The sequence below is a fragment of the Rhinoderma darwinii genome, chromosome 2 (genome assembly GCF_050947455.1).
Source record: "Rhinoderma darwinii isolate aRhiDar2 chromosome 2, aRhiDar2.hap1, whole genome shotgun sequence".
Classification (NCBI taxonomy): Eukaryota; Metazoa; Chordata; class Amphibia; order Anura; family Rhinodermatidae; genus Rhinoderma; species Rhinoderma darwinii.
This window is the reverse complement of record NC_134688.1, coordinates 96688820-96709613: the sequence shown is the minus strand read 5'-3', so window position 1 is coordinate 96709613 and position 20794 is coordinate 96688820.

The window sequence follows — 20794 nt, the reverse complement described above, 5'->3', positions numbered from 1 at the left end:
CTGGGCCCAGACTGTGCACAGTTCCCGATGAACGACCTCTACCTCGGGATTGTTGGAACTACCAGGTGAAACGGAGGAGAACCGTGGATTAAACCCAAAATTACAGAAAAAGGGGGAGACCCCTGACGAGTTACTGACCCGGTTATTAAGGGAAAATTCGGCGAGGGGAATGAATGAGACCGAATCATATTGACAGTCAGAGATAAAACACCTTAAATATTGTTCTAGAGACTGATTAGTCCTCTCAGTTTGGCCATTAGTTTCAGGATGGAAGGCAGAGGAGAAGGACAGATCAATCTCCAACTTTTTACAGAAGGCTCTCCAAAACAATGAAACAAATTGTACCCCTCTGTCCGAAACAATATTGACAGGGACCCCATGGAGACGCAGGATGTGTTTGACAAACAAGGTAGCGAACGTCTTAGCATTGGGTAGTTTCTTGAGGGGCACAAAGTGGCACATCTTACTGAAGCGGTCTACTACAACCCACACCACCGACTTGCCTTGAGATGGAGGCAAATCGGTGATGAAATCCATGGAGATATGGGTCCAAGGTCTCTGGGGAATGGGCAAAGAACGTAGTAAGCCCGCTGGTCGGGACCTGGGAGTCTTGGACCTAGCACAAACCTCACAAGCGGCGACGTAGGCCTTAACGTCTTTAGGTAACCAAGGCCACCAGTAGTTTCTGGCAATGAGGTGCTTGGTACCAAGGATGCCTGGATGGCCAGATAGTGCAGAGTCATGATTTTCCCTAAGTACCCTTAGCCGGAATTGCAGGGGAACAAACAGCTTGTTCTCAGGAAGGTTCCCGGGAGCTGAACCTTGATCAGCCGCAATTTCAGAGACTAAATCAGAATCAATAGAGGAAATGATTATACCTGGAGGCAAAACACAAGCAGGATCTTCCTCCAAAGGAGGGCTGGCCATGAAGCTACGCGACAGTGCATCAGCCTTAATATTTTTAGACCCAGCCCTATAGGTGACCAAAAAGTTGAATCTGGTAAAAAATAACGCCCATTGAGCTTGTCTCGGGTTTAGCCTCCGGGCAGACTCTAGGAAAACCAGATTCTTGTGGTCGGTAAGGACCGTTACCTGGTGCCTAGCCCCCTCCAGGAAGTGGCGCCACTCTTCAAATGCCCATTTAATGGCTAAGAGTTTGCGGTTGCCAATATCATAGTTACTCTCAGTGGGCGAAAACTTCCTGGAGAAGTAGGCACAGGGGCGGAGATGGGTGAGGGACCTGGTACCCTGGGACAAGACAGCCCCCACTCCCACCTCGGACGCGTCAACCTCCACGATAAATGGCTCCATTTGGTTGGGCTGAACCAGCACTGGGGCTGAGATAAAGCACTTCTTAAGGACCTCAAAAGCCTGGACAGCCTCAGGAGGCCAGTGGAGGAGATCAGCACCTTTGCGAGTGAGATCCGTAAGAGGCTTAGCGATGACCGAGAAGTTAGCAATAAATCTCCTGTAATAATTAGCGAACCCCAGGAAGCACTGTAACGCCTTCAGGGAGGCAGGTTGGACCCACTCCGCCACAGCCTGGACCTTTTGCGGGGTCCATGCAGAATTCATGAGGAGTGAGGATTTGACCCAAAAACGGTATGTCCTGCACCCCAAACACACATTTTTCGGTCTTAGCAAACAGTTTGTTTTCCCGAAGGACCTGGAGCACCTTCCTGACATGCTCAATGTGGGAGGACCAGTCCTTGGAAAACACAAGTATGTCATCAAGGTACACTACAAGAAATACCCCCAGGTAGTCTCTTAAAACCTCATTTATGAAATTCTGGAAGACCGCGGGAGCATTACACAACCCAAAGGGCATGACGAGGTATTCAAAATGACCTTCGGGCATGTTAAACGCAGTCTTCCACTCATCCCCCTCTTTGATGCAGATAAGGTTATAAGCCCCCCGTAGATCAAACTTAGACAACCATTGGGCCCCCTGAACCTGATTGAAGAGATCAGGAATCAAAGGAAGGGGATACTGGTTCCTTACAGTGACCTTATTCAAGTTTCGGTAGTCAATGCATGGCCTAAGACCACCATCCTTCTTCCCTACGAAGAGGAAGCCAGCACCTACCGGAGAAGTAGAGGGGCGAATGTAACCCTTGGCCAGGCATTCCTGGATATACTCCCTCATAGCTTCCCGTTCGGGACAAGAGAGATTAAATATCCTACCCTTAGGGAGCTTAGCTCCTGGTACCAAATCAATTGCGCAATCGTATTCTCTATGAGGTGGTAACACTTCGGAGGCCTCTTTAGAGAAAACATCAGCAAAGTCCTGAACAAACTCAGGTAGAGTGTTCACCTCCTCAGGGAGAGAAATAGAATTAACAGAAAAACATGACGTCATGCATTCATTACCCCATTTGGTAAGATCCCCAGTATTCCAGTCAAACATGGGCTTATGCAACTGCAACCAGGGAAGGCCTAAAACCACATCGGACGATAATCCCTGCATCACCAGTACAGAGCACTGCTCCAAATGCATGGAGCCAACAAGGAGTTCAAAAACAGGGGTATGCTGTGTAAAATAACCATTAGCAAGAGGAGTGGAGTCGATACCCACTACCGGGACAGGTTTAGGCAAATCAATCAATGGCATAGCTAGAGACATAGCAAATTCCACAGACATAATATTAGCAGAAGACCCTGAATCCACGAAGGCACTGCCGGTAGCAGACCTACCACCAAAAGAGACCTGAAAGGGAAGCAAGATTTTATTACGTTTCATATTTACGGGAAATACCTGTGCGCCCAAGTGACCTCCCCGATGGTCACTTAGGCGCGGAAGTTCTGCCGGCTGCTTATTCTTACGCCTAGGACAGTTGTTCACTTGATGCTTGTCATTCCCACAGTAGAAGCAGAGGCCATTTTTCCTGCGGAACTCTTTACGTTGTTGGGGGGACACGGAGGCCCTGAGTTGCATAGGTACCTCCGAGTCTTCCGTGGAAGAACGAAGCAAGGGAACCTCGGGAGGCATCATGGGGGAGTCAGAGGAGAAAACACAAACACGTTCAAGTCGTCGTTCCCTGAGACGTCGGTCAAGTCGTACCGCTAAAGCCATAACCTGATCTAGGGAGTCAGAAGAGGGATAGCTAACTAGCAGATCTTTCAGGGCGTTCGACAGACGCAATCTAAACTGGCACCTTAACGCAGGGTCATTCCACCGAGAAGCTACGCACCACTTCCTAAAGTCAGAACAATACTCCTCAACAGGTCTCTTACCCTGACGTAAGGTCACCAGCTGACTCTCGGCAAAGGCAGTCTTGTCAGTCTCGTCATAAATGAGCCCGGGAGCAGAAAAGATCAACGGAGGAAAGTTCAGGGGCGTCAGGAGCCAAGGAGAAGGCCCATTCTTGGGGCCCGTGCTGGAGCCGGGACATAATTATACCCACCCGCTGGCTCTCAGAACCTGAGGAGTGGGGCTCTAAGCGAAAATAGAGCCTACAACTCTCCCGAAAGGAGAAAAAAGTCTTCTGGTCCCCTGAGAACCGGTCAGGCAACTTGAGGTGGGGTTCAAGAGGTGAGGTGGGGGGCACTACCATGGTAGCATCATGCAGGTTGTCCCTCTGAGCCAGGGCTTGGACCTGTAGGGAGAGGCCCGGCATTTGCTGAGCCAGGGTCTCAAGGGGGTCCATAGTAGTGTCGGACCAGGGTAGACTAGGTATATGGGATTGTAATTATGTAATGTCGGGGTAGGGAGACAGACAAGTGAGCCCTAATCTACCCGCCACTCAGTCCCTGCCTACTTGCAACGACCCACCCTAGGCGACGGGGTACAACTGGGCGACGGTCCCTACACTAGATAGGTGCACGACAGACAAACAGACAAGGGTACCAAGAAGCCAGGGAAATGGGGAATTTGCCCACGGGAACACCGTGAGCAACAAGCGAAGTGAACGAGCTGAGTCAAACCAGGAGATGAGCGAGGTACAAAAACGCAGAGCAGAAGAGTGGTCAGTAAAGCCAAGGTCAATAACAAGCAGAGGGTCAGTAGTTCAAGAAGCTGCAGCAGGGCCAGGAAACCAGCAGAGAAGAACCACAAGCAAAGGAGGAACAGGAAAGGCAGGTATAAATAGACACAGGGCGAGAGCTAGCTCCGTCTGGCCAGGCTGTGATAGGCTCTCCCACTCCTAAGCCTGCCATCCTGGGTGGTGGAAGATGGAGTCAGTCTCACAGACATAGAAGCAGGTGCAGACTGATTACCTATGGGCGTCGACACAGAAGTTGTGTCTGGCAGATCCTTTACAAGAAATTTATCAGAATTGTAGCTCCAACATTCTGTGCCATATAATTTCCTTAAATGTCTTTATAGCATTCAGAGCACAGTTTTTCTGATAGACTTCTCCTAATCCCATGTGCAAGAGACCCCAACAAGGGTTGCTTTTCCACCCACCAACATTGACACAGCAGTTAGAAGACACTGGTATGGCTAGATGGTGTAAACATGGTGGAGGCTTCCATTGTAGCCTTTCTTGGCATAGCAACACATTTAGATGAGCATGGGTGTAACCACCAGGTAAGCAGGCATAACATCTAGTATGGGGCCCATCTACACTCAGAGTTTAGGGGGGGACGTAAGTCTAAGTGTCCTTTTACACCGGCCGTGAAATCGAGCGCTGATCAAGAGCTCACTGATCAACACTCGTTTGCTCCTTTCACAGGCAGCAATGCTTGGTTATGTATGGGGACGAGCGATTGTTAGGGTATGTTCACACGTCTTATTTTAGGCCGTTTTTTGTTCCGTAAACGGCCCAAAAAAAGGGAAGCAGAACGCCTCCAAACATCTGCCCATTGATTTCAATGGGAAAAATGGCGCTCTGTTCCGACGGCCGTTTGTTTGCGCGGCCGTTTTTCTTGGGACGTTTTTGGAGCCGTTTTTCATAGACTTTATTGAAAACAGCTCCAAAAACAGCCGCCAAAAAGAGCTCCGTATTTTCAGACGTTTTTGAGTATGCGAGTGAATATACCCTTACTACGATCGTTCCTCCCCATACATTTCCATCATGTCTGCACCACATCTTGCTGTTTACGCAGGGAGATGTGCTTCCGACTGGCGGCCATTTTATTGGCCGCATAAATGAGCAGATCAGCCGATGAATGCTTATTTGCCCGATCATTGGCACGTGTAAAAGTGCCTATAGTGTATGCCTGCGCTGTACTTTTCAATACAGTTGAGGCTGCAGTATCCTGACATATACCAGCCAAACATTCTTATTTTGCATAAAGTCTATGGGCTACACTGACACGTGATTGCATTTTAGGTATTTCATCTTCCTAAGATGTCAACTTGCTATTGCTAAATGATCACAGATTTTTCTAAATTGTAAATAATTTTGGATGCTGACATTCCACATCGGCTAGGGAGGGAGGAAATGATGCCTGAGTTTGTATGCCTTCTGTTATAATTGTGGAACCAGCCCAGTGTTTCCTACTTCAAGCACCGTACAGATACCAGGATCCAGCGGAGTCACAATCGTTTTTGTTAGGGTACCCATATGCAAAGCTGCTGTGCTGCGATAGCGTACGACCGAGAACTAAGTTGCAAAATAGCATATGCAAATTTCTGCGATTTTTAAATACGGTTTACGGCTGCATGGCCTGTACAGGTTAAGCACATAGTCTGCGTGGCAGAAAAACATAGCAATGGTACACTACTGCAGCATGACCGCTGCTTATACGGGCACCCTAATATGTCCTTATATCATGTCTGCATAGACGTGAGAACATAGTTTTAATGACAGCCTGAGGCTTGGGATATGGCAGAGCCAGCAGGGGCAGTGTGAGCCCTCCTTGTCACCAAGGGAATTGACTTGGGGCTACTACGGGGAGCAGAGTCTAAGGGAACCCCCGGTCTTAACCCTTTAACTCTATACAGGGATATGGACTTCGCTGCGTGGGAATCTCAGGTCGCTACCCCCGGAGTAGTCTTCCGTGGTGACGACTGACGTTAGTAGAAGCAGAGTGTTCAGGAACGCTAAAGGTCTGGGCAGGCTGGAGGGGTTCCTAACGATAAACGTAGCAATAGGTCGAGGCAGGCACAGATGGTCAAAAACAGGCAAGGTCAATACGCAGGAATTCAACTAGATTGCAGGGAAAACTGGGAACACTTAAGAAACCAAATTTCTCTGGAAATGTGTTTTAGAGCAGGAGTTTATATAGCAAGTCAGATGACTGAAAATTGGCGCGTGCTGATCCTTTAAGAATACCAGGGTTAGCGACCTCGCGTTAGCACCCAGAGGAGCGCGTCAGCCGTAGGAGAGGCCACCAGGTGCTGAACACCGAGGAGGAAGGCGCCGGGAAACTGAGTATAAAGCGTCGGGGGCGAGCGGAGACCGTTATAATAGTCCCATGCATTCCTGTACTGTTTGTTGCACCTTATTAGGTACGTGATATACATATATTTTTGTTGTAATTTAACTCTGCTTCCAAAATCTGTATAATAGACAGTAATGAACTTCTTTATAATAGTCTTGGACTCTCCAGATTTCTGCACGTACAATCATGCAGTAGAGCTGGCTTCCTTGGAATGTTTTCATTTAATTGAAACACGGGTGGGAGCAGTGTATTTTTAACAAAACAACTACCAATAGATGAGGCATTCATTTAGATGACACTGAATTAACTATTGACTCTTTGTTCAGGGCTTTGTATATAAACGGGGGCGTCGCTAAAGGCTCATGGGCCCCGATGCAAAGGTTCTTCTTGGGCCCCTCCCCCCCCAAACTTCTCATGGCCGAGGGCCTGCAGCTTTCACCTGCATCGCTGGGTCTCCTAAGTGACCCAACGATGCAGCACCAGCAGCCGGGGGCGTCACTAAGGTCTTGAAATGTATGTATATGTGTATATAGGAGACAGCATATCTATAGCACTACAACCCTATTGCTATGGATAGGATTAGATGCAGCGGCTCAGCAGTCAGTATTACACATGATAGGATTAGATATAAGGCCCAGCAGACAGTATCACGCATAGGATTAGATACAGTGTTTCAGTAGACAGTATCACACATGAAAGGATTAGATATAGGGCCCAGCTCGCTGACATTACGGCTCCAGCGCTGGACCCAGGAAAGGTAAGTAAAAATTGCTTTGCTTTTTTACGTGTTACTAATTTTTTTTGTGTGTTTTTTTACAGATTTGGTTGTTGGACTACTTCTGATTCGAGGACTACTGCGATGACTGCGTTTTTTTATTCTCAATGCAATGGATAACTAGGATTGTGTGGGATTTTAATTTCAATAAAATATTTTTTCTATGTCCTTGTAGTTTTCTAACTTTATTACTACCTCCTTAGTAAGGGCCACTAGCTGATTGACAATGTCCATTACTAAGGCGGGGCTTAATATTAGACATGAATAGGCTAACACTAACCCCCATTGTTACCCCGGTACCAACCGCCACCAGGAAGAGCTGGGTACGATCCAGTACCTGACCATCTGTAGTGATGGTTGGGCACAGGTGTGGCCGCAGGCTGGTATTATTAGGCTGGGAAAGCCCAAAAACAGTGGCCCTTCTCACCCTGGTAATGCTGCCTGCTGGTTCTCTGTTGTATCTGGCTGGTTATAAAAATGGGGGAACCCGGGGGCGTGGCTTGGATGCCGAACAGAGCGGTTGCATCTCCTTGAGCTCCGCGCTGAGATCTCCAAGCGACGACCATAGCGACAAGGCATACTTACCGGACCATTACCGGAACACCAGATTGCTATCCTCGGAAAGGAAGCATCATGATGACCCGGACAAAATCTTTAAAAACGGGACCAAAGCGCCTCACGGACTTCTTCTCCGCAAGGGAGAACAAAAATGGCGGCGACGCGACTGCCTCTGCTGGGGTCCCGCTTGTCTGTCCCTCCTCGCCTGAGGGAGAAGGGGAGGAAGAGGTGCCCAGGACATCACAGGAGGGTGAGTGCATGCCCCGGGGGGAAGGAGAAGAAGAATCGCCAGCCATAGCGGTTATAGGGAAGAGACGCTCTGCTGTAACATCAGCCATTCCCATACCTAAAATGGCGTCCGCCCCTCGTGCCTCAGGGGGATCTCCCCTCCCCAGCCCTGCAGGTCTCATAGCAGCCCACAGCCTGGGGACAGAAGTTTTATTTGCACAACCTGGAGCTATAGAAGATATCCCTTCCTCTAACCAAGCTGCTTCAGAGGCCTTTATTAAAAATGTGATATTAGCCCTGAGGGGGTCCTTTCAGAGTGATCTTTTAGGATTCTCCACAAAGCTCTCTAACGCCATTGATGGCTTGGGAGAGAGGGTAGATCACGTGGAGGTTAAAATGAGTGAACTCACTAATGCTCATAATGAAGTGGTAGATGCTCACGTATCCCTGGAAGAAGAAATGCAAAGTCTGAAACATAAATTGGCAGACTTGGAAGATCGCAATAGAAGAAATAATGTTAAATTTAGAGGAATTCCTGAGTCTGTACAACCTAACGACCTCACTGCATACTTGCAGCAACTTATAAAAGAAGTGATACCTTCCTCCAAACCAGAGGATCTTATTATTGATAGAGCTCATAGGCTCCCGAAACCTAAATCTATTCCTAATGATCTGCCGAGAGATGTGATAGCAAGGATTCATTTTTTCCATACTAAAGATTCCCTGATGTCCGCCACTAGACGACTGCCTGCTCTACCTACTCCCTATGAGAAGATTCATGTTTACGCGGACTTGTCCCAAATGACATTACAAGCGAGGAGGAAATTTCTACCTATTACGCTGGCCCTGAGGAAGAACGACGTGGGATACAGATGGGGATTTCCTACCAAATTACTAGTGTATAAGAATGGCGTCCTGCACACCATGGTGGATGTAGATGGAGGATCAGCCCTACTTCGCAAATGGGGACTTACGCCTATTTCTCCTGCTGTGGTCCCTGCTAGGAGGTCCCCAAAGAGACTTCCGCAGGAATGGTTTGAGAATTCTCGAACCTGATGTCTTTCCGGAGTATTCGAGCTAAAATGGAGATCGAGATGGTGTCCAAGAGACCCTTTCCCCCATTGGTCTTAGGCGACTCGCAGCCAAGTTGTCTGGCGGAGTCACCTTTCTCACTAAATAATGTTATTCGTTTTACAGTTTTTCAGTTTCACCTTCCTTTCCCTGTCCTTTTCCCTTGAAATTGCTTATACAAGAATACTGTTATGTGTGTCCAACATGATGTGGGTATGTAACGGCAAATATCTAATACTGTTTTGGATTTATAGAGAGGAATGTATATGTACAGATTATGGCTGTTAAATTTATGTCATTGAATGCCAGAGGGCTTAACTCTCCCTTTAAGAGAGCTTCAGTTTGGAGAGATGTTTTAGCTTCTAATACCGACATTGTATGCTTACAAGAAACGCATTTTGCCAAGGACCATAGTCCCAAATTCACCCACCATAGATTCCCGATAACATATACATCCAATGCTGACAAAAAAAAGGCGGGAGTGCTGATTACCTTTAAAGATACAGTGTCCTTTCAACTGCAATCCTCGGTTGTTGATGAACGGGGGAGATCTTTAAGTTTGGTGGGGCTGCTCAACAATTGCCAAGTCACCATTGCTAGCATATATGCACCAAACTCGTCCCAAATACGCTTCCTCAACAAAACTATGCGTAAAATCAGGAAGGTAATGAAAGGGAAGCTTATAATTTGTGGAGATTTTAACCTAATCCCGAATGCGGAATGGGACTCAACTAATCAAGGTAGAAGGTCTCCCCTGACTCTTTCACCATGGTTACTCAAAGAGGATTTATACGACACGTTTCGTTGTATGAACTCCTCCTCTAGAGAATTCACCTTCTATTCCACAAGACATCGGTCTTTCTCCAGAATAGACCTATTTTTGGTGGACAGATCTTCTATATCGGAAATTAAAACTTCTGAGATAGGACAAATAACATGGTCAGATCACGCTCCCACATATCTCCTTCTCTCTTTAAGTTCTGCTCCCTCTCCTAGATATACATGGCGGATAAACAATTTTCTTATTAACCTTCCTAAGTACAGAGAGAGCATTTCCTCCCAATTGCGGGAATACTTCTCCTTAAACGGAGCCTCAGACCTAAGTCCATTCTCACTATGGAACGCACATAAAGCGGTTATGAGGGGGTTCTTGATACAACAAGGGGCAAGATATAAAAAATTGAAAGTAGCAGCTTTGACATCTCTGCTGGAGGAAATGCGCTCTGTGGAAATGGAACTCCAACAAAATAAGACATCCGCCCTACATGACAAACTCATGACTCTTAGACGAAATTTGAAAGCTCTCCTCATAGACGAATTTGACAAAAAAACTGCAGCCCTAAAGTTGAATTATTATACGTCCTATAATAAAACTAGTAAACTAATGGCGAGAAGAATGAAACAGCGTCAACTCAAAACTAAAACTACGCATCTAGATTCATTGGTTGATGGATCAAAAATTATCAACCCCCAAACAATAGCGGATCAATTTAGCGACTATTACTCTAAATTATATAATTTGAGGTCAGATCCCCACACTAAACAACCACTAGAGAAGAATATCCAAGCTTTTTTAGACTCGGTTCAACTACCTTCCTTGTCGCAAGAACAACTATTAAGTTTAAATGCCCCGATATCTCCTATAGAGGTATCCAAAATAATACATCTATCTAAAGCCAATAAATCCCCTGGCCCAGACGGGTTTTCTAACGAATACTACAGAACTTTTGGGCAAATTCTGACTCCTCATCTAACCGAAGTTTTCAACAAAGCAATGACAGAGGGAAGTATGCCCCAGGAAATGTTAGAAGCCACGATAGTGACGATCCCGAAACCAGGGAAATCTCCTACAACACCGGCCAACTTTAGACCCATCTCCCTTCTTAACTGTGATACTAAGCTATATGCTAAACTCTTAGCCACCAGATTAATAGATATCCTGCCCACACTAGTACATTCGGATCAAGTGGGGTTCACAAAAGGGAGACAAGCTCCTGACGGTACTAGAAGGATAATTAATCTCATAACTAGGGTGGGACAGTCTCGGACGCCTTCTCTCCTCCTTACCCTGGACGCAGAAAAGGCGTTCGATAGAATACATTGGGGGTTTGCATTTTCGACCTTGACAAAGTTTGGATTTGCAGGGAACATATTTAAAGCTATACAAGCGCTATATACCAAACCTACAGCTAAAGTCCTTTCGAATGGGTTCCTGTCCACCCCCTTCCATATTACCAATGGCACTAGACAGGGATGCCCATTATCCCCCTTGTTGTTTACACTGGTTATGGAGCCATTAGCAGAGTCTATACGATCTAACCTCCGGATCCGAGGTATTCCAGTGGGACTCCGCCAACATAAAATTGGCTTATTCGCGGATGATATTATTCTGACTATTACTGATTCTTTGTCTTCTCTGAGAGAAATCTCACAAATTATTGTTAAGTTTGGATTGGTATCTTACTATAAAGTGAATGCATCTAAATCACAAATTCTGGGGTTATTTATTTCCCCGAGCCTGAAAAAATCCATAACAACTGAGTTCCCATACCAATGGGAAGAGTCCTCCATTCCCTATCTGGGAATCCAAATTGGATACCCATTGTCCCGACTTCCCAAAATCAATTTTGTCCCACTCCTGACTTCTATACAGAAAGAATTGGATCAAATAGCTTCACATGAACCCTCATGGCTAGGCCGTAATGTGTGTTACAAGATGTTCATATTGCCCAAAATATTATATTACCTGCGAACGCTACCAATCCCTATGCCGATCTCATGGTTGTCGAAATTCCAGAAACAACTCCAAAATTTCCTGTGGGGAGGAAAGAAACCTCGAATTGCAGCATCCCTCTTGATGAAAAGGAAACACAGAGGAGGGCTGGGGGTGCCTAATTTAATAGCCTACCACAGAGCATTAATAATTAAACAATCGGAAAAATGGTTTAGTGCCCCTTCCGGGGTTAGCTGGCCCACAATTGAAAGCTATTTAATAGGGGACCGACCTCTTTCGCATGTTCTATGGGCATATGCCTTGAGACCTGAACTCCCCCTTCCCAATGTGCCTACAGTTAGAGCGGCTGTACAAAGTTGGCTTCACTTTATAGCGGGGCCCTCTAGACTACCTGGGAGTAGTGGAATACAGATCCCAATAGGGGTGCTGGAGGTACTAATTCCCAATCTGGGAATCAATCATTGGCCTCGGACAGGTATCCACTACATTTCAGATTTACTTTCCGGAGCGAATGTTAAATCCTTTGGGGATATACAGAAGCAATTCCAGGTTCCAGATAGGGATATGTATAAATACACTCAGATCAAGTCTTACTTGAAAGCTTCACCTATGACAGATCCTCAGTTTTCCCCGTCGATTAAAGCTCTGCTCTCTGGGGCGGGTTGGGGAGGGGGGAATCTTACGGCTAGAATATACGATACCTTGAATGGAGATGTGGAGACTTCCAGGCGGGTACACTTTCTAAATTGGGAGAGGGACTTGGGTAGGTCCTTCACTATGGAACAATGGGAAGTGGCAATCAATTGGACTCTGAAAGCTTCAGTTTGTGTGAATCTCTTGGAAGTCTTCCATAAGGTTCTATTGAGATGGTACTTCACGCCGTCCAAATTAGCAAGGATATACCCTCATACTTCTAGCTTATGTTGGCGTAATTGTGGACACGAAGGGTCGATATATCACATATTTTGGGAATGTCCGCACCTGACAAACTATTGGTCCAAAATTTTTGGGCTATTATCAGATGTGATGGAGTTTCCCATTCCCCAAGATCCGGGGCTGGCTATACTGTCTCTAGGGATAGGAAAGATCCCACCGGTTTCTCGACGCCTAGTGTGCCACGTTCTGCTCACCGCTAAATTACTGATAGCCAGGTCCTGGAAGTCTCCAACTCCCCCCACATGTGAAGAGGTGGTGTCGAGAGTGTCTACACATTGCGTATACGAACGTATTTTTTATCTTAAACAGAATAGAATCGAATCATATATGGCCTTCTGGAATCCTTGGATATGGTACCATAAAGTAGCACTAGAAGTGACACAGATATCTGCAATTTTTCCCTCACCTCCCCAAGTCCCCTGATTTCTTCCCCCCCTGTTTTCAGTTTTTTAGAAAAGTTTAAAGAACAAGATGAAGCAATGTAAACGATAATGTTGATGTACAGGATATATGTTATTGTATACTATGTCAAATGTTGTCTACTGACGGAAAATCTTCAATAAAAATTGAATGTTTAAAAAAAAAAAAAAATGGGGGAACCCCACATCGTTCTTTCCAAATATATATATATTTTTTTTAAATGACGTGGGATCCCCCCCATTTTTCATAACCAGCCAGATACAACACAGCAGCAGCAGCCTGGCATTACCAGGGTGGGAAGGGCCACTGTGTTGGGCCTTTCCCAGCCTAATAATACCAGCCTGCGGCCGCCCCAGTGCCCGACCATCGCTACAGAGGGTCGGGTACTGGATCGTACCTGGCTCTTCCCGACACCCCTGGTGGCGGTGGGTACCGGGGTAATAATGGGGGTTAGTGTTAGCCTCTGCACCGACTAACACTAAGCCCCGCTTAGTAATGGATGCTGTCAATCAGCCAGCAGCTATTAAGGCGAAAGTAATAAAGTTTAAAAAAAAAAATACAAATACATAGAAAAAACAGGGTTATTGAAATTAAAAAAAACCCACACAACTCTCATTAACCATTTTATTTATAATAAAATAATCTGTCATTGAAGTAGTCCTCGAGTCCGACGACCGAACCTGTAAAAAAAAACATTAGTAAGGGCCTGTTCACATCACCGCTGCCCTTCTGTAAGAGGTTTCCGTCAGGTAACCCCTCAACGGAAAGGCAAACTGAAACCTTAGCTTCCGTTTCCCTCACCATTGATTGGTTCCATTTTTTTGACGGAGTCAATAGCACAGTCGACTGCGCTATTAGTTGCGTCAAGAACAACGGGACCCTGTCACAACAGTGACAAACGGGAACCTTTAGCAACGTTTCCGTCACCATGGAGATCAATGGTGAGGGAAACGGAAGCTGAGGTTTCAGTTTGTCGTTCCGTTGAGGGCTTACCTGATGGAAACCTCCAACGGAACCCCTCAACGGAAGGGCACCGGTGATGTGAACACAGCCTAAAACATATGGTGGGCTTAGATACAGGGCCCAAGTGCATGTGTGATACTGTTTGTTGGACCCTGTATCTAAGCCTAAGGTAAGCTTAGATACAGGGTCCAGCAGACAGTAATCTTATACAGTATAAAATTACTGTCTGCTGGGGCCCTGTATCTAAGCCTACCACAGGGTAGGCTTAAAAGGGGTTGTCCAGACACTAAACATGGATGGCCTATCTCAATAGCTGATGGGTCGGGGTCCGACTCGGGACCCCCGCCAATCAGCTGTTTTGAAGTGGGTGCAGCTGCTCGTACGGGTGCTGCTTCCCCTTCATTTTCCTCACTTGCTCACAATGTGAATCGCTGACACGTCCGTGTCAGCGATTCAGTGTGAGAAAGTGACCGGAATGAAGGGGAAAGTAGGAGCGGCGGCTCAAAACAGCTGGTTGGCGGGGGTCCCGAGAGTCGGACCCCGACATATCAGCTCCAGCAGAGTGGCATTGAACTTACCCTCCCCTTCGGCCGCAGCGGAGCTCCTGACTCCAGGGTCGGAATGTTGTGCGCAAAGCGTGACGTCATGCGCTGAGCACAGCGCTGTGACGTCAGGACCTCCGCTGCGTTCTGGAACAAGAAAGGTAAGTGCTGTCACTATAGTAACGGGGGGTCGTGTAGTTTATTACATAGGTCCCAGTTATAGTAACTTTTCATTGATGTTGTGCAGGGGGGGTCATGGGCCGCAATTGCGACCGCTGTGACCCCTATAGTTACGCCACTGTATATAAATAGACAGATAAACCCATCGGGGTGGGGTAAAACAAAGCCTTGTAACAGCCTCACTAGTGTTTGCTGCAGAAGGCTATATTTATACGACAGTGAAAAAAAATGGCCAAAAACTGATCAACTGAGTTTTTCATGGCCGTTTTGTATCTGTGTGTGTCCAAATTTTCATCCATTTCCAGCCCACATGGCCGTTTGCCATCCATTTTTCATGGCTGTTATAAAAAAACATATGGATTTCATTTGCCAGAGTATTTTTGTCCAAACCCCATGAAAACACCACAGTGCCAATGCAGATAGTGCCACAATGCCCCTGTGGATAGTACCACAGTGCCCACATATAAAATGCCATAGTGCCAAAATGCCCCTGTAAATAGTACCACAGTGCCCACGTAGATAGTGCCAGACCACCCCTTGAAGATAGCGCCACACACCCCCTAGATAGCGCCACATACCCACCCTGTTGATAGCGCCACAAACACCCCTGTAGATAGCGCCACACACATCCCTGTAAATTGTGCGGTTTTGGTGGCGCTATGTAGATAACCTCGCACACCCCATCTTGTAGCTAGCGCCATTGTGGCTCTCTCTAAGAGTGGAAGCCCCAGCCAAAGCATTGCCGATACCCTGGCCGGAGATTCCGCTCCTGCAGGAGCCCCTGCCGTCACTATCCATATATGGACAGTGACGTAAGGGGCTCCCTCAAGGAGCGGAATGCCTGCCCAGAGCGTCTGCGAAGGTTTGGGCGGAGATTCCGCTACAGGAGGAGCCCCTGACATCACTGTCATGTGTGGATAGTGAGGCCAGGACCGGAATCACTGGCATCCCTCTGGCCGGGGATTCTGATCCAGGAGGAGCCCCTAACTTCACTGTCCATATATGGATAATGATGCCAGTGGCTCCTATAGGAGCAGGATCCCCAGCCAGGGCGTCAGCAACGTTCTGGCCAGGGATTCCGCTCCAGGATGAGCCCCTGTCCACAGTGGCAGATTATCATTAGGGCGTTTCGGGCGGTCGCCCGGGGCCCAAGACTGCCAGGGGGCCCAAGGCTCCCAGGGAGCCTATGACCGCCCGAACCCCCTCATGCCCAGTGGCGTCGCTAGCACCGGAGGGAGCCCCGGTGCCAGGACCGCACCTGTCAGGCGAGGGGAGCTTTGCTTCTACTTAGCAGCCGTGGTCTGTGCTGCTTTAGAAGCTCCCCCTCCAGCCCCCCTTCCCTGCTCTAAACATATCTGCTGCTAGCTGTCGGGACATGGGGGAGGGGAGACTGTCGGCGGGCTCTGTGCTGTGAGCAGGAGAAGAGCTGCAGTGAAGACATAAAAGGTAAGTGCATGTGTGTTTAATATCCATATTCATGTGTGTTTAATGTCCATATTAATGTATGTTTAATGTCCATATTCATGTATGTTTAATGTCCATATTCATGTATGTTTAATGTCCATATTCATGTGTTTACAAGGTGTACTTTGTGTATAATGTGCCTACTTAGTGTATAATGTGCATACTCGTGTGTACTTTGTGTACTATGCATACTTTGTGTATAATGTGCCTACTTTGTGTACTTTGTGCATAATGTGTGTACTTTGTGTACTGTGCGTACTTTGTGCATAATTTGCGTACTTTGTACTGTGCGTACTTTGTGCATAATGTGTGTACTGTGCGTACTTTGTGCATAATGTGGTACTTTGTGTACTGTGCGTACTTTGTGCATAATGTGCCTACTTTGTACTGTGCGTACTTTGTGCATAATGTGCGTACTTTGTGCGTACTTTGTGCATAATGTGCGTACTTTGTGCATAATGTGCGTACTTTGTGCATAATGTCGTACTTTGTGTACTGTGCATACTTTGTGCATAATGTGCCTACTTTGTGCATAATGTGCGTACTTTGTGCATAATGTGCGTACTTTGTGCATAATGTGGTACTTTGTGTACTGTGCATACTTTGTGCATAATGTGCCTACTTTGTGTACTTTGTGCATAATGTGCGTACTTTGTGCATAATGTGGTACTTTGTGTACTGTGCGTACTTTGTGCATAATGTGGTACTTTGTGTACTTTGTGCATAATGTGCGTACTTTGTGCATAATGTGCCTACTTTGTGTACTTTGTGCATAATGTGCGTACTTTGTGCATAATGTGCGTACTTTGTGCATAATGTGCATAATGTGCGTACTTTGTGCATAATGTGCGTACTTTGTGCATAATGTGCGTACTTTGTGCATAATGTGCCTACTTTGTGTACTTTGTGCATAATGTGCGTACTTTGTGCATAATGTGCGTACTTTGTGCATAATGTGCCTACTTTGTGCATAATGTGCTTACTTTGTGCATAATGTGCGTACTTTGTGCATAATGTGGTACTTTGTGTACTGTGCGTACTTTGTGCATAATGTGCCTACTTTGTGTACTTTGTGCATAATGTGGTACTTTGTGTACTGTGCATACTTTGTGCATAATGTGCATAATGTGCGTACTTTGTGCATAATGTGCCTACTTTGTGTACTGTGTGTACTTTGTGCATAATGTGCGTACTTTGTGCATAATGTGCCTACTTTGTGTACTTTGTGCATAATGTGCCTACTTTGTGCATAATGTGCCTACTTTGTCCATAATGTGCCTACTTTGTGTACTTTGTGCATAATGTGCGTACTTTGTGCATAATGTGCGTACTTTGTGTACTGTGTGTACTTTGTGCATAATGTGCCTACTTTGTGTACTAGTGTTTAGGTAGTGTTAGCAATAGTTACGGCGCGGCAGGGTGGTGGTGGAGAAGGGGGGCCCAAGTTTGGGTAACAGCCCAGGGCCCATGGTCTTCTTAATCCGCCACTGCCTGTCCATATACAGACAGTGATGTTAGGGACTTAAAGATGCCGGATTCCCGCATCTCAAAGCCCCTAATGTCACTGTCCATATATGGACAGTGAATTCAAGGCCTTTTCTAAGACAGGAGTCCCCAGCCAGAGATCTTGCGATGCTCTGGCCGGGGACTCCATAGTTGAAAACCCTGACATCACTGTCCATATGGACAGCAATGTCAAGGACTTCTCCGGGTTCAGCGCTTAAAGAGGCTCTGTCACCAGATTCTCAAATCCCTATCTCCTATTGCATGTGATCGGCGCTGCAATGTAGATAACAGTAACGTTTTTTTTTTTTTTTTAAAACGTTCATTTTTGGCCAAGTTATGAGCTATTTTATATATATGCAAATGAGCTTTGAAATGGACAACTGGGCGTTTTTATTTCGTTATGTCCAACTGGGCGTGTATTGAGTTTTTAACTGGGCGTGTTTATGTGTATGACGCTGACCAATCCGTGACCAGTCTGCATCATACACTCATCTCCATGCATTTGCAAGCAGCACAGCGTTCTTACTAGAACGATGTGCAGCCAGATACACAAGTGTCCTGATAATAAATACACATGACCTCCAGCCTGGACGTCATGTGCACTCAGAATCCTGACACTTCTGAATCTTTTCTGTGAGATTGCAGCAAGCCACTCGTAATCTCTTGCTGGAAATCTCAGAGAAAAGATTCAGAAGTGTCAGGATTCTCAATACACATGACGTCCAGGCTGGATGGTCATGTGTATTCATTATCAGGACACTTGATTAACGTTAATCTAGTGTCCTGATAATGAATGCACATGACCATCCAGCCTGGACGTCATGTGTATTGAGAATCCTGACACTTCTGACTCGCAAGTAAAACAAAATCTCGTTTAGCTCCGTAATCTCGCGAGATTTCGTTTCTCTTGCTGCAATCTCACAGAAAAGATTCAGAAGTGTCAGGATTCTGAGTACACATGACGTCCAGGCTGGATGTCATGTGTATTTATTATCAGGACACTTGTGTATCTGGCTGCACATCGTTCTAGTAAGAACGCTGTGCTGCTTGTAAATGAATGGAGATGAGTGTATGATGCTGACTGGTCACGGATTGGTCAGCGGCATACACATAAACACGTGCAGTTAAAAACACAATACACGCCCAGTTAAAAACACAATACACGCCCAGTTGGACATAACAAAATAAAAACGCCCAGTTGTCCATTTCAAAGCTCATTTGCATATATATAAAATAGCTCATAACTTTGCCAAAAATGAAAGTTTTTAAAAAAAAAATAACATTACTGTTATCTACATTGCAGCGCTGATCACATGCAATAGGAGATAGGGGTTAGAGAATCTGGTGACAGAGCCTCTTTAAAGAGGCTCTGTCACCACATTATAAGTGGCCTATATTGTACATGACATGATCGACGCTGTAATGTAGATTACAGCAGTGTTTTTTTATTTAGAAAAACGATCATTTTTGGCAGAGTTATGACCTATATTAGCTTTATGCTAATGAGTTTCTCAATGGACAACTGGGCGTGTTTTACTATATAACAAGGTGGGTGTTGTACAGAGGAGTGTATGACGCTGACCAATCAGCGTCATACACTTCTCTCCATTCATTTACACTGCAGATAGCGATATAGCTATATCGCTATTTGCAGTCACATAAACACACTATAACGCTACTCATGTGTCATGACAATGAATATACATTACCTCCAGCCAGGACGTCATGTGTATTCATTCTCCTGACCAGTTCTGTAGCGTCTCTGTGATTTACAGCACAGCAGGCGTAGTCTCGCGAGATTACGCTGTAAACTGTCATTCACAGCGAGATCTCGCTGTGCTGTGCTTTAACTCACACAGACGCTACAGAAGTGGTCAGGATTCTGAATACACATCACGTCCTGGCTGGAGGTAATGTATATTAATTGTAATGACACATGAGTAGCGTTATAGTGTGTTTATGTGGCTGCACATAGCGATATAGCTATATCGCTATCTGCAGTGTAAATGAATGGAGAGAAGTGTATGACGCTGATTGGTCAGCGTCATACACTTCTCTCCACAACGCCCACTCGGTCATATAGTAAAACACGCCCAGTTGTCCATTGAGAAACTCATCAGCATAAAGCGAATATAGGTCATAACTCCGTCAAAAATGATCGTTTTTCTAAATAAAAAACACTGCTGTAATCTACATTACAGCGCCGATCATATCATGTACAATATAGGCCACTTATAATATGGTGACAGAGCCTCTTTAAAGTAACGCTGTGCCCGGGGAGTTCTCTTGTGAGGGCCAGGATCAGTTTTTAACGGCCGTCACAAGAATTGATTCCCTAAAAGCGGCCATTAAAATCTGATCCATTAAGTTTTATGGGGGGCTGTCAGCCGTGAAAACAGCCAAAAATAGAACATGTCCTATTTTTTGAAGGCCAGTATTCACAGGCCGTTAACAAAATTGCCGTGTGAATACAGCCATAGAACTACATTGTTCTGATAATGGCCATTTTTCCCTGTCGTGTGAATGTAGCCTAAGCATGTTCAGGTCTATTGCTAGATAAATGGGAAAACACCATTTCACTCTATGTCGTTCCACTGAAGATTAGATCGGCTATGCTATCTCACCTCCAGGGTTTATATGTGCTTTAGAAGCCTCCATGCAGACAAAGCGGGACCCAGGTTCTTGCAATACACAACCAGGAAGTGACATAACGTTGGCTAAACCGTATAAAGAACCTCGCTGACGAGGACATTTAGGGATTGTTAGCACTTGGAGAACTCAATATTAGGCCTGATTTACACGAGCGTGTGCGTTTTGCGCGCGCAAAAAACGCAGCGTTTTGCGTGCGCAAAAGGCACTTGACAGCTCCGTGTGTCATCCGTGTATGATGCGCGGCTGTGTGATTTTCGCGCAGCCGCCATCATAGAGATGAGGCTAGTCGACGTCAGTCACTGTTCATGGTGCTGAAAGAGTTAACTGATCAGCAGTAACTCTTTCAGCACCCTCGACAGTGCATTCCGATCACCATATCGAGTAACCTGTTAAAAAAAAAAAGAGGTTCGTACTTACCGAGAACTTCCCGGCCGTTGC